This window comes from Scomber scombrus, chromosome 8 (genome assembly GCF_963691925.1).
Source record: "Scomber scombrus chromosome 8, fScoSco1.1, whole genome shotgun sequence".
NCBI classification, from domain to species: Eukaryota; Metazoa; Chordata; class Actinopteri; order Scombriformes; family Scombridae; genus Scomber; species Scomber scombrus.
In genome coordinates, this window is record NC_084977.1 from 9,196,960 (window position 1) to 9,203,292 (window position 6,333).

Consider the following 6,333-nt stretch of genomic DNA (forward strand, 5'->3'; position numbering starts at 1 on the left):
TATGCTGTAGTGAATGCTGTTGGTCTGAGAGATCTGTCAATTATTCAGGTTTTCAAAAGTAATTTTTTGAGCAACACAAACAAAATTCCATCAATAACCATATTGATGTGATGGCAGAAATCTTAGAGAGGGCAAAACCTGGACACATAAAACTGAAATTATCTGCACTGCTGGATACCAGGCAAGGTAAGACATATAACATGTTTTGGTGTTTTGGGTGAACTTATCCTTTAAGCTTGAGTGATCTTTCATCAGTGCCTAAAACCCCATAATTGGGAAGGTGACCCCTCTGTCACCCTTATAACCCAGGTTCATATCCTTTAGCTTTTATCCTCTAAGGGACTCTAAAGGCCAAGTGGGGTCATGACCCAGAAGCTTCTACGGTGGGAGAATCTCATGCTGAACTACACTAAGCTGAGGTGAGAGGTTTTTTTAAGGAAAAAGTAAGAATTATTAGGATGTACATGTAGAAGAAAAAATAAGAATATTGACAGACAGGATAGAGGGAATAAAAGAGTGACAGAGTTGACAACAGGCCTATACTGTTTGGACAGATGGTGTGAGGTGGAGGCCTGTAGGGTCCCACTAACTCGGCCTTATCCCACAGATACATGTCCTAATCCCAGCTAACTCTGCTACAAGCAACAGGCTTACACGTCTCACCTCACAAGGGGCCCCCGCCCTCCCTCGCTCTGAGGATCTGTCTCCTTCACTCTCTACACACACACACACACACACACACACACACACACACACACACACACACACACACACACACACACACACACACACACACACACACGCTATTAACAGCATGGTGAGAAAATATATGTGGTCGCCCCATATAATTAGACCTAAACAAATTTGATTTAACTCGTCAACAAACAAACATAAATGACAGCTAATGCCAGCTATAAAGGCTTGAGTAATAAGGGTTAGAAAAAATAATGCAAGTGTTTCAAGACAGAGGATGTTAAAGGGTCAGTTCCCCCCAAATGACAAAAAAACACATTTCTCCTTTTCCTCATGTGGCATCTACTCATGCAGATAGTTTTGTTTGTCAAGGTTTAAATATAACCACCTCCTGGATGTCTCAATCCCAACATGATAGAGGTGAAATGGCATTTGTGGCGTTCAAAACACTGGAAAATGACTCTTCTTAAGATACATTCAATATGTCTTTCCAGAGTCAATATCTCAGTGCTGCGAATAAACCACAGGGAACACTGTCATCTGATTTTATTGACATTATTAGAAAGAACACACAGAACACAGATTAACCTTTAGCTTTGAGGTAAAATACAATTGCAAGCACAGTGGCAAAGATGAGTCATGCTAGGTTATGTACCACTTAGCATTTGTCAACCTCTGTATGCTGTGTGTAGAATATATACAAATATGCTCTATGCACGGTATATATACTGTATATGTTTAGCATTTATTGTATTTCAAGACTGTTTAACATGATGTGTAACTTTTTCCTGTGGTTTAAACATATGTTTTTTTTAAGCTTTTTTAGTTGTCTCATGTTTCTATAAACACTCACATGTCAAAGTTCTGGTAGAAAACCTCAATCATCACTTTATGGCAATGTTGTAAACTGTCTAATAAAGACAAAAATGCCCAAAGATACCTCTTTCATATGTTATAGTTAAAGGATTAATCTGAGGAACACGCTTATTTGCTTTCTCGCTGAGAGTTAGATGATAAGATTGACACTACTCTCTATGTGCATTAAATACAAAGTTAAGAAAGGTTAGCTTAGCATGAAGCTGGAGCTAGCCAGGCTCTGTCCAGGAAAAAAAGGTCAAATGTAAAAAATGTGTTGTGAGCTTTAAAAGTGCTCATAAACTGATTTTTTTTCTATACTGCTGGACAAATTTAGGCCACTTGTTTTTGTCAGTTTAGCTAGCGGTTTCTTGGCAAGCATCATGATTTAAGGACAAGACAGCATAGACATATTCACCACAATGTTGAACTATTCCTTTAAAACCATTTGCATATGTATTCACATTGTTCTAGTCAACATTCAAGTCAAATTCTTCAATGTGTTTTCCCTCCTCTGATTTAAAACATTACAGTAATATCAGCAGGACGCCTCTCGCGGCTGTGTTTTTTTCCCCTTTGATTGAATTCTAGTTATTCAGCCATAATTTAGACAGAAAACAAACGGAGCAAGCTGTGAAATGTTCATTAGGATCAAACATATTCAGACACCTACTGTTTTATACTTTTCATTTCCGGTAAAAACCAGTTTAGACAAATATCTTAGATTCACTCTGCCTGGAGGAACATTGTTTATCATTTAAAATCTTCGCTCCCCCTTCTCTTGGCCGCCTCTAATCTAAGTGTTTTTGTAACCAGCATCTAATCCATCACTTCAACTGTTAAGATTTAAATTGCCCATATTTAAGATTTGACTTTGAGCTTGTGTGGCTACGAGATTACACAATTCATACCTCTTAAGATAATTACTGTCTTTTATTGATTTTTATTCCAGACCACATAACTTATGTCTCCTGTGATGTGTGCATGCTTGTTTGTGTTTGTGTGTGTTTACCCGTGTTGTCCACATGTGGGGTCTTGTTGTGAGTGGACTTATCAGGCTAGTCATGGGATTAGCGCTGATTCTCTCCCTGAAACTAGTGTCAGATTAACGGATACCCATGCCTTCATAAACCGTCTGTAATGTAGACATAAGCTGTGAGTACCCCCGCTATTACCTCACCCACCCCGGCCTCAGCTGTCTATCCCCAACTCATGTCACATCAATGGACACACTTATCACGATCAGATCACTTCCAGTTATACAGTTTGCACATGAAATGGACCATAAAGGCTTGGAGAAATGACACACATCATTATTGAAGTACTCATTAGTGTTCATGCACATAGTGATTGACTTATGTGCCATTATACTGATTAAAAATTCACTTATAGCATTTTTAAGAAACATGCATCCGAATAAACGCTTAATATGACAACACATCATCACCACTCATCTCTGTGTATAATTCATGTGCAGCAACAACTGTAATGTTGAATCTGTTGCTGAGAGGTTCTAAATCTAGACAGACAGTTTAAAAGTATCCACGAGCGCAGCCTCACATCAACACTGACACATACAAACAAACAAAAAGCATCAGACGACCTTAATCTGAATAGACAAAGAAGAAAAAAAGCACACAGATGAACAGAGGTGGAAAATCAGGGGGTGGCAGTAGACAGAAAGACAAACTGTAGACAGAGGCGGAGGTTGGGGAGGATGAGGAGGAAGAGAGGGATGAACGGATTAAGGTGGTCGATACTTTGGCTCCTCTCCCAGACTGAGAGATGACACTAAATCTGTTAATTCTCCCCCACCCCCCTCACCCCCCCCAACCCTCTTTACTCACATACTGTAGCTACAGTACATGAAGTTGCTCTTATTCTTCTTCTGTTCTTCGTCCTCTTGCAGGATTATGATGATTTACTGTAATTCTTACTGCAGCAAAGGCCTTCAGTGCAAATATGGTGTTTTGAGTTTGTCACATTGATTGAAATTTAACAATTAAATATTCATAGAATGTTTTCAGAAATTTTCAGCAACATGTACATTTGGGAGAAAAAAATACCTGTAAATATATAGTTTTTAAAAAAGAATCTGTATATTTGTAATTGAGCACTTATGGAAGTATTTATTTTACACTTTACATAAATCCAATGTTATGATTTATCCATTTAAGAAAAACTTTATTGTAATTTATTAATTGAGATTTTTTGTTTATGTATGTAAATGTTAAGTCAAGTCATTGTATTTGTAGCACATTTAAAAATAACAGATGTTGACCATGAGACTGAGAGTTACAGTCAAATAATAAAACACATAATTATGAGGATCAATAGAAAATGTGTGAAATAAATAATACAACATTGCACAGAGAAAAGTATGTCACCGCTCATGTCTTCATGATCAATATTAAAAGGTGAAGGGAAAGAACATGAGTGGGAGGATCTAATAAGGAGAGGTGAACTATTCCACAGCTTAGGGACAACAATGGAAAATACCCAGTCACCTCTGGTTTTTAAAAGGGAGTGAAGAATGAAGAGCAACATGACTCACATTTCTCTGATTCCAGCTGTGATGACTCACTCATTCAAAACTTTCTAAATATCACAAAATAACACATCCAGTATCATCATATTTGACCCCATAAGAAATTCTCATGAATATATTCAGATGTAGAATTAAAGAAGTTATGCTTTCTTCTGACTGTAATTACCATAAAAAAGTAATCTGCTTGGCTGTTCACAGTTGCTTTACAGGTCAGTGTACATGTTAATTAGCTGCCACACACCTGTGAATGATGCTGTACCAAACAGGCTGCCAGACCATAAGGTGACTCCAAAGGAAACGGCCTCTGTCACCCATTTGGGAGACGGTTCCCATGACGACCTAACCGAACAGCTCACTTATGACCTTTTGTAGACATGGCTGTAATTACATTAAATTACACTGCATCTTATCAGTGTCTGCTTTCATGAGTCATTTCCCATACAACTGCTGTGGCAGAAGTCTCATCCAGCTGGCCTGCTGTGAGAATCCACATGCCGAACAGACTTCCACATGCCTGTTGATGCTCCGACAGCATGGAGGAATATATCAAACAACTTAATTCATGGAAAAGTAGTAATGACAGGAACTTGTAATAGATGCATCTAGAAGTGAGCACTTTTCAAGCTGAATTCTGCAATTTTAAAACATGAGCTAAACCCAGCCTCACGAGTCATGAAGGCTTCTCATCACACACAGTGAACCCTCTTTAACCCTGGAGGAAGAGGAGAAGACTGTGAGAGCGCATTCATACACATTATTTGCCTGCACCCTTTTTTTCTTTTTTTTCCTTCTTATTTTCGCGCATCTTTCTCCTCTACCCACACATGTTCTCTCTCTGGCTCCTCTCTTCCCTCGGCCTTTATGTGATCATGTTGCTTGGTAACAGCAAAAGAATGATGAGAAGAGTAGGATGTGTTCGGGAGCCTCCTGTGTGATGAGATGTGTCTTCAAATCAGCTGTAAAGAACACTGCCATATAGCCTTGATGAAAGCAGAATGACACTCTCTGTCATGTGTTTCGGTTCAGATTTCAGGTGTGAGATTGCAGCTGAATGTTGAAGGAAATACTTCTGTGAGTTATTTGAGTTTGTAAACTTTTAGATCAATGTGATTCGGGAACAGAAAATTATGTTTTTGTTGAAAACGTTTGGGGGAAAAATCCAGGCAGACAGTCTTTAATTGCTGTGCAGCCAACAAACACTGGTTACACTGTAGCACAGCTTGATCTGAATGTGAATCAGTGTGAATGTGAACATGTTTGATAAATATTTTAAAAAAGAAACACAAATATAGAAAAATCTAAGGCAAATCTTCTTATCTAAACAGATTAAAAGGTTCAAACTTGGGCGACCTCACAGCAAAGCCTGCAGCTGCTTCTTTTGACAATTCTTCAGTGTGCACATTAATTTTAGGGAGTATTATTAAACTTGATGACCCACCATTGACAATTCCACATTACATTCGAGGCGGAGCGGGAGTAAAAGTTCAAACCGACCCTAGATTATATTTCAGTGTGCTGCTATGAAGTCATTGTTGCAGAGACTGCCACTACGCTGCCTCTATTCTCACCATAAATCTACATTTGAGATGTTAAATAGCTTCAGGAGAGACTTGCTCATTCCTCACACAGAGCCACTGGGCTGTCTGTTTGAGAGTGGATATAGGACAGGATATTAAATTATATTTTTATCTGCAAAGCTGCTGTGATTAATTCACAGGGATATAGAGACTGACTGATTGCATAGATCAATTTAAGTGTCTATACATACAGTATCTCCCTCATCTTTGTCTCCAAACTGCTAACATCAGGAGCATGCTGTGGTAGAAGTGCTTTCACAATAGTGCAAAATCCACATGTGTAACATTTACACAACACTGAAATTAGTCGCAGTCATCTGAAAAATCTCCTTAGTGTTTCCCCAGTAGCTGTTTGCTCGTTAAAAATGACTGTTATGGGGGAAAACTGCCTCTTTAATCTCCACTTCAGCTAACTGCAAAAATGCCCACACTCTATGGCATTCTTCTAACTTGTATCTGACTCATTACAGCATCTTCAGAAGAAAGGTCACAGAGCAGTTGCTAATGACAACCTGCAAGGCTGCTGCTGTGTGTGTTCCTCTGAGCGGCCGCTTCATTTGTTGGGATCAGTCGCCCCCTGCTGTTTCATATTCTTTGACTTCTGAATGTGTGAGGTTGCCATGCCAACCGAAGGGGGGCATTTCTGAAGTCAGGAAGTAA